We start from the raw sequence: 9,374 nt of genomic DNA, 5'->3' as shown, positions 1-9,374 counted from the left end.
TTTTGTTTGTAAAAGTTTTTTCTTTGCTGCTGTGGTTTCAGAGTAAAGATTGTAATGCATAATATGAGCCTCCTGTCTTGTCATAGAATCAGTTACAGACCCGACCCTCTCCAGCGGTGGACTGGCACCAAAAGAGGCCCTAGAAATAATGTTCACAGTGCCCCATATTGTTGGGGGGTCATCCATGGACATCAGGCCGGCCCCCTGTGGGTGCTATGAGACACCAGCACCACAGAGGCCCAATGCCTCAAGGATTCCCAGTGGATACCCGGTCTTGGATAGGGCAGGGCAGACCTTGCCCAGCACATGCAGACCTGGGCCACCTTGCTGGCAAGAGAGCCTCATGGCAACATGGCCTGCAGGCCCATGCTCACACGGTGTGGACCTGCAGGCCTGAAATGAGACACTGACTCATGTCCTTCCATCTTGGAGTCTGCAGCCGTTCTGCTGCATGTTCCTGCAATGCTCCTTTTATTAGCTTGGCCCATGACACAGACATGGCCCATCTTAAAAGGGCAGTACACGTTGAAAGGACACATCCTCTTAAAGGGGCAACACACGTGAGGAGGGTCACAACTCAACACTCCTCCTTTTTCATAACAACCAAACAAATGTTACTACAACATACATGATTCCCTCCACCCCCATTACAGAATGACATTACTTGGGCTACTTCAGAGTCGTGGGACCAACAACAAATAGGATATGCCACTGCTACACACATGGGGCTCACATATTTATAACCATACAACACATACAAACACATAATCCGCAGGTGACAGTCACTGTTAGGCAAACCGCAGGTGGAATGTTGGTAGTTCGACCACATGTTACTAAACCCTTTATTAACCTGGGTGTGGAACTGCAACCACTGAAATGATGCCTGTGTTAGCTGCTGGCTCCATGTAGAGCACACCAACAAGCTGCGGGTTCACAGCTTCATATAACTGTTCTTCACTGAGGCCACTTTAAGCATGTGGCTAATATGCAGGCTCACAGCATCAAAACATTGGTTTACCAAGTCCTCTTTAAGCAATTCCAGTTCACTTTTCATCAATGTCTGTTCAGGAGTCACTTCCACGGGTCCAGGTCCATGGTGGTATAGTTCAAGGCCGGCAAAGCCACATCTGGCGGGTACCAGGGGCCACATCGGCTTAGTCCCTTGATGTTGGGGCAGGGCAGCGTGACGCGGGTACCAGGGCATCTAGGGTGCACCACGTGATGTTGACAGGGCATGGGGTAACAGGATAACACACACCCCATTTTTAGTTCATGCTCCCCCAGTCAGGAGTGTCACTTTTCTCTAGGGGCACTGGAGGATGCATAAGCACTCGTGAGGAGCTACACCCCTTACTTGCCCGTTGCACTGCTTCTTGGTGGCAAGTGTCAGGGCCACCTGTGTTGATAGGGTGTCTGGGCTGTGCCACTTCTTCTCCTCCCGGCAGGAAACCCTGCTGAGGATGGAGCTGCAGCATTCCTGGACAGTCCCATCATCCCTTCTTTCAGGCAGGATGATGGGCCGGTGATGTCCCAGTTTGCTTTTGGCAGAAATCGCCCCCAGGGCCACATTGGCCTGGCCCATGGATGGCGGGCCCGGCAAGGCGCACACCAGTGCAAGGATGTTGGGCCCTCTTGCAGGGCCATGAGGGTGAAACCAGTCACAGGGCAATGAGGCCACTTGCCAAATAGTTCTCTCACCCAGGCAGTAGTGTGCACATCAGTGGTAGGGTGACACTGGGGGCAGGGTGACGCTAGTGGCAGGGTATTAGGAATCACACTCCATGCCCTGGGGTGTGGAGGTGGCACAGTGGTGAGGCCTCTTGTAGGGCAGGTAGGTTGACTTTAGTGGCAAGCCGTCAGGGCCACTATCTGCCTGAACTTGCAGCATGCCGTGGCGAATCACACAGGATCTCCTTTGTGCAGGGGGGCTCTTTTCCCTGCTCTTTACTCTTCTTTTCACATAGCTCCCACACAGAGCTCTTCACATGGCACTGCTGTGCAGCCCGGGATTTTCAGAGGGCCATATTCACCTTGCCATATGCGCTCGGACATGGTGCACAGCAAAACAATCAACGCCTCCTGGCCCGTCTACGCGCACGCAGAGTGCCGGCGTGGATCGTTTAGACTTACATTTCGTTCTGACATGGAGCACATCACTATTCACGGCCGTTGGGGCCCATGGTCACTGTTGGGGCTGCATGCACGGCGAGGTTGCAGACCTCTGCGCTGCCGCATTATTCATTTTCATCGCTCCGACATGGAGCCTTCACAGTTCACCGCCTTGACAGCCTGGGATCTAAGAGGGTACTTTGCATGTATCCATTGCTCCGACACAGAGCTCTTTACTTTTCACTGCCTGGTCAGCACAGGATCTCGCTGGGACCAGTGAGCAACCCTTTATTTCCATCGCCAGGCCCGGGAATACGAAGGGGCACCGGCGTGGATGATCTGTTCATAATGTTTCTCTTTCTTTGACAGCTCCGATCCTGGAGCTCCATTTCACTGCTGTAGGTCCTGGGATCTCAGTGGGGCTCCGGCGAGGGCATGGGAGCTGCACAATGCAGGATGGTGCTGCCGCTTGTGGGGGCACTCACCTCCTGTTCTTGGCGGCGATGCCATTTTCCTTCCTTGTTGGGGGCATATGGTATTCCACGGACAACCGCACAGTCTCTCTCTCTTCTGGCGGCGGACGCCGCAGGGGGCTGCAGGCTGGCTCTCACCCTGGCTGCACGAGCACCCTCCTCACAGAGGGCCGTGGCCAGGGAGTTTCCACCGGCAGGGCTCTTCCTCCAGGACATGGCAGAGACTGCCCAGGGGGTGGGGCTGGGGGGGGGGGGGAGCAGCAGATTTCTCTCCCCATGCGGGAGGTCCCTCTTTTCTCGCAGCTGCGGCCGCTCAATTTCTTCTCCCCTCACAGCAGCGGATGCCGCAGAGGGGACTGCGGATGTCGCAGGGTGTGCGGGCACACTCCGATCCCGGCAGCACGAGCACCCTCAGGGCCGGAGCGAAGCATGCAAGGGCATAACCACACCTCTCCACATCGATGGACTGCTGCTCCGCTTCCATTCTCCCTCCTCATTCTTCCCACGAAGAAGAAAAGGGAAGAAGAAAAATACAATGGGGGACAGGAATGGAGTGGGGGGATCACAGGGGTTCCACTCCTCATCGTCATTGTTGGGTGGTCCGCCATGGACATCAAGCCAGCCGCCTGAGGGTGCTATGGGACACCAGCCCCACAGATGCCCATTGCCTCAGGGGGTTGCCATGGGACAACCGGTCTTGGATGGGGCAGGGTGGACCTTGCCCAGCTCATGTGGACCCAGGCCACCTTGCTGGCAAGAGGGCACCATGGCAATCTGGCCTGCAGGCCCGTGCTCACACGGTGTGGGGCTGCAGGCCTGAAATGAGACATGTACTCAGGTCATTCCATCTTGGAGTCTGCAGCCGGTCTACTGCAAGTGCCTGCAGGGCTCCTTTTATTAGCTTGGGCCATGACACAGAAATGGTCCATCTTAAAAGGGCAATACATGTGGTAGGGAAACATCTCCTTAAAGGGGCAACACACGTGGGAGGGGCACAACACAACACATAATACACGATTTCAGCAAGCACCAGCCTTTTTCCATGAGAGAAAGTGGAAATAAAATAAAATAGGTTACCACACAAAAGAGGCACAGGGTACAGAGACCTACTGGGAAATCTCCAGAGTTCCCTAGATGCCAGTACACCCCTGACCCTCACATCGGGAGGTTGAGCCAGCGCCCCCCTCTGCACCCAGCCCACTGCTAATAATACCTGGTTTATCGTGTTCAGTCTTGCTCAATGTGGAGCACCGTGTGCCAGTGGTGTGCTGATTTCCTCACAGCCGCATGCTGTATGACGACTTACTCTCGAAGTGCATTTTAAGCTGTGGGGGAACTGTGCTTTCTTCACCGCTGTAGACCCTGGTGCTCCTTCATTTCCGCAAGCAGGACCGTTTCTAGCCAACTTGGTCACCAGGGTGAAACACTAGAATGCGCCCCCCTGACTGGCAAACGTCATTCTCAAACTACACCTCTGAGTAACGGAACAAAACCCATCTCAATATCAATAAATTGTTGCTGAATAAATGAATCTGCTTTCATTACATTGTATTTCAAGTACTTAACAGAAGAAATCTTATGTGAACACACAGCTGTAGCTGCCCAAGTAAATGGTTCTTCTATCACCTGTTCTTAACAAAGGCCTTGCCTGAATGCAGTTTCAAACTGCCCGTACTCGCACACTGTGGTGTGACCAGCCTGCTGCTGTCTGAAGGTCCACATACCACTGGCCGTGTGTTGCATGTGTTCTGTTCGAACCACCTCATTGTATTTCGCAAGGGGTAACCCTAGACTAACCATATGAATTATTTTCTGATAGAAGGTTATCATTTCAAGGTGGACAGCAGGGGAGTTGCTAGGTCTGGAAAAGACCTGGGGCTAAGCTGATATCCGAACTGTTGGGAATGGGGGCTAGCTAGTCTTTTGGCTGTAGCTCCTGAGATTCTATCCGGGGCTACAACCTAAAGATCAGGGGCTATAGCCCCTTTAGCCCCCCCCCTTGCAACACCCCTGGTGGACAGTCTGGTACACTCCTGTTTTACTTTCTCAAAATACCCCTATAAGAGAGGGGAAAGGGACAAATAGCACCAATAAGTGTTCCTGTCTGCTTTGCATTAAATCAAAGAACAATTTTGGAATATAACAATGATCAGAGATCTCTCTATTTGATAATGAAGTCTGTGATAAAAGGGTTGTATGATATGATATGGCATTTATAACACATCTATACACACGTGTTTCAATGTGTGAATCAGTAAACACATAACAGACACAAGTCTTGTTGCTCAGATCACTGTTCACAATACTCACCCTAACATTAAAATCTTTGTCACCATGAACCATACATACTCATTGGGACATCTACGTTTTTGATGTGAGGATAAAATGGCTGCAAGATCAGTCATTCAAACGGGGCATAAGGGCTCTTTTGCTTCTTGTTTTTAGAGAATTTTAGATGAGGAGGGGCTGGGTCTCAGTCTAAGCATGCCCAGTCCCCAGTACAGAAACAACTTTAAGGAGAATAATATCTGTAGACAAGAATGGATACCCTACAAGAGACATCCAATAAAGATGGAAAAATGTACAGAAAGAATTGTGCTTCTTACAAATGATAGGGTGACCAGTAATAAGTTGAAGAAGCGTTAAAAAAAAAAAAAACAGCTTCTGATAAGTGGTAAAGGATACACAGTACCTCAGCCACTACCTCCTCACCATTGCACATGCCTCAGGGGTTATTTCTGCAAAAAAGAGCAGAGCCATGCTTAATCTAACAGAGCTGGCATTAGCATCTCTTACTAGTGCACACATGCAGCTAGTGTAAATCATGGCGTGGCAGTGTAGAAAGGGAGTTTGGCCTATTGGATGTACAATTTGAGGCAACCTCTTTGATTACTTTATGTGTTTAAGTGTGCGGACAGTATGCCATACTCGTTAGATCTACATTCACAAACAATTCCAGTGTGCTATTGTAGGGACATGGGGCACATCAGACAAAAACAGTCATATGTGTGATTACATACAGGAGCAGCACATAGACGCTTTAACAAACAGGGTGGTAACTTGGGCAGCACACAAATCATTGCTGCACACATATCACTGCATTGATTTGCCACGGGCTATGGTCTGCATGGTGACACAATGAACCCTGCTTTCCTAATCAAGGTGCCAAGTCACATTAAGGATCCATCTGGCAGTGGCTGGCGTGTTAAAAAAATGAAAGGTTCTTGATGCTGAGCGGATGCATTTAGTTCATGTCCCAAATCAGCCACTAGCCAACATATGGAAGAAAATGACAGTTAACTTTCTCAGGCATGCACCCGATGTAACTAAAAAGTAATATACAAACCAAACAAACGTTTTGGTGTGTCCAAGACATGAAAATAAAGAACATTGTTTAAAACCTTTTCTGTATGGCACGTTAATTCTCTTAGAAGAATGCGTAGATTTGGTCAGCGAACTGATACTTTGTGCTGGCCTTCAGAATAAAAATGCCCCATGTTCAGTTCTTATCACTGTGGTGTAAAAACAATGGCTTGTTAAATTGGACATAATTTATAAATTGCCCCAACTTTAAAGGCTGTGTCAACACAAGGTTTCAGAAGGGGGGCGGAGGGTGTGTGTCTCCAGAGCATCTTGGAGGCTGAGTTCGGAATATGCATTCCTTTATTTGAAACAAAGAAATGCTTAACTTTTAACCAGTGGGTGTTAGGAAAGATTTCCCTTAGGTGCAATTTCCCCCCATTCATGGACTCCACCAAACCTTTTGCTTTTATTTGGATTTCCTAACCTGACTTTTTCCATTGGACCACAGCCTTTAGCTGCACTCCTCTGGGCCTTTGCTCACCTGTTATGGGGAAACTGCTAAGTCCTTCAGCCTGTCAATACTGGAAAACTATGTTTCCCCTAGTCTTTGACTATTTTGCCATTTCTTGGCAACTTTTTTATCTATGTGGCAAGTACCTTACAGTACGGTGCATAGGGCTCCTTTTGTTTTATGGCCCTAGCAACCCTGTAAGGATTTGTTGGTGATTGTACAAGTGAGCCAAGTGGCAGCAGTTTACTTTTAAAGTATTTTTTATTTATTTTTAGTGAACCAAAACCTGTTTACCACGTTTGGCTCAAGACTGTGAAATAGTGCCAGAAATGGCCATGTCAAGAAGTCTTTTGTTCTGTCTTTTGGCCATTTTGTCCCTTTGCCTTCCCCCATGTCGAGTGACCTGGGTATTCCTTATTTGGGCATGCAGCCTCCCGCGAAAAAACCACATCTTTCACAGGCTCCTGCATGTCATGTGTACTGGTACCCAGGAAGAGGGTTGGGACTGTCTGGTCCCGATCCACACTACCGGTGCCAGTATGTCTGGTATGCCTGAATGACAGGAACCACTGTGGGCCATGAATGGCCTGTGTCTGTCATGAATGCCTGAGAGCAGCTCTTCCATTGGTTATCCCAGATTTGAGCGCAAAACAAATCTTGGATAAGAGAAGGGGCTCTGGATCCATTTTAGGTCGATCACCTAAAGTTACACTGAACTATATAAGGAGCCAAGTATCCAGAAATGAAAGAGCAGACCTGTGGAACCACCAAAGATGTGTTGGAAGGTTTGGCACCCTGACTATGCTGCTGTCCCGTCCAAGCCCTGCTTTTGTATTGATTACAGAAGACGCGCAACGGCGCTTCAACCCTTTGGAGTAGTGGGACCAACTACTATTGGCATCTCCTGCTTACCCTCGAAAAGAGCCTCTTCAGAAGTGTTTCTGGTCCATTCAGCATACTGACCAGCTCGAACCTGGAGTATCTTGTACGAGCGCTGCTGCCCCGAATTGACACTCGAGACCGTTGGAATCGCTAACTTGCGGTCCTGGGCCCTCACCGACCAAAACTCATAGTCCTAGGTCCTCTATGTCACGATTTATGAGAATGTGCCACGCTGCAAGCCTCTGTGGCCCCTGTTTCGCCCTGCTGTGGTGACGGTTGTGGTAGAAGCCTTGTATCCCGCCCCCGGTGCCCTGAGATGTGCTGCACTGGAACTGTCTTCCTTCCTTCATTGAGAGCTGAGAAAAGGCTATTGCCACACCACGGACGATTAACCTGTGCCGAAGAGAGCCGGAGCAGCATGTAAGTGCAGAGACTGAATGTACAGCGACCTGGCCTAGACTGGCAAAGTTTGGCCTGGACTGTGTCGAGGGTCGGTAAGTACTTGCATCACTTACTGGTAGCCCCCTGGCACAGCCATTGTTCTTTATGCATGAGAATCTTGGAAAAGATACCCATCATAGCTGGGCTAGACGGCGCTCCCTAGCTATTACCGAAACTTGAAAGTCGATTTACCTGCCAGGGTAGACTCTCCTCTAGTAATAGGACCCTGTTCTCCATTGCCTCAAGCCCCTTCCTGAACTGCTACAGATCTCTGAAAAGGATCCCCTTTAGCTTTTATGCACGACTGTGCATTGTTAACGCACTGCAGTACGTTTGAGCATATGGATCCCCACTTCGTAGGGCTGGACTGCATAAGATAGGGATCAACTCTGAAGAACTGCCTAATGCGAAATTTGTGTTAACTTAACTCTTCTGTTGGTGGATGTGGTTGTGTTCTCCCCTTATCACCTGCATTAGGCAAAACACATTTGTATACATGGTAAATAGTGTAAGGCGTGTGTGGTAACTGTTATTATTACTGTGGTTTATTTGTGTTTAGTTACAAGGCCTATAATAAATGTATTTTGGATATACACTTGTCTAAAAGTAGTCTGTGGAGTTTTACTCTGTGTGCTCATTGTGGGCTTCTGATCACTGTCACCCCTCCTGAGACTTAGCCTTGACCATCTGCCAAGCTAACGTAGATTGGTCTGGTTTGTCCAGAAGGTTGCTCTGTTCCACTAAACTAGGGTGGCCTTCTAAACTGCTGCCCACCAGGTCAGACTTTAGGAATCCATCTTAACAGTGGGCTGAGAGGCAACTGTGTGGGTAGACCCCTTCCTGTGCCCTCCCGTGAGCTTCTCAAGCTCTGGTCCCTGGGCAGCCACTGATCCGCATGCCCCAGGAAATGGGGCTGTCCACAATGCTCGCTGAAGGGCATGGTAGTGCCACAAAGACTCCTTCGCTAGGCCCGCCTATCCCTGCCAATAGGCTCACCCACAACTGCAGGTCATTTTTGGTAGACATTCTGGGACGAAAACACACTTCTCCGGCCACCAGCCGATCTTAACAGGCCGGGCTGCATCTGGCAGTGAGCCAGCGAAAGATCTCCTCCATTGCCCCTAGCAGCTCTCCTCCACCTAGGGCTGCACCTGACAATATGCAGCCCCGGGCAAAGAAGTGCTGGGCTCCTCATCTTGCTGCTGCTGTTTATTCTGCCAGGCTCCTTTTGGTAACAAGGCCTAGGCATCTAATAATACTTTGGCCTGCTCCCCTTCCAATCAAGGGCTAGCAGCCTCTTCTCCAATGGCCCTCCACCGCCAAGAGTTGACAAGCGTAGAGGACAACAACCAGGCAGTCCTGGCTAGCTTGCCTGCATTAAGTAAGGATCTTTTATGTTTAAAAAAACAAAACGTTGTTTATGGAAAGTGTGCACTTTGGATGCTGTACATACATTTTATAAAGACTTATTTGTAATCCAACGCTGCTGTTTACAAAGATATGGAAGTAGTCTTAAGGTCCCTGTCCCGTAATTCACTCATTTTGGTGTGTGGTGATATTAACTCGAAGATTTTCAGAGCCATTAACGATTGTGGGCTTTACATAGGAATCACCCATTGTGCATTAGTACACGCCTCATGCTTGGACTCTGCTTG

This window comes from Ambystoma mexicanum, chromosome 3p, assembly GCF_040938575.1.
Source record: "Ambystoma mexicanum isolate Mex_15411 chromosome 3p, UKY_AmexF1_1, whole genome shotgun sequence".
NCBI lineage: Eukaryota > Metazoa > Chordata > Amphibia > Caudata > Ambystomatidae > Ambystoma > Ambystoma mexicanum.
This window is presented reverse-complemented; position numbering follows the sequence as displayed.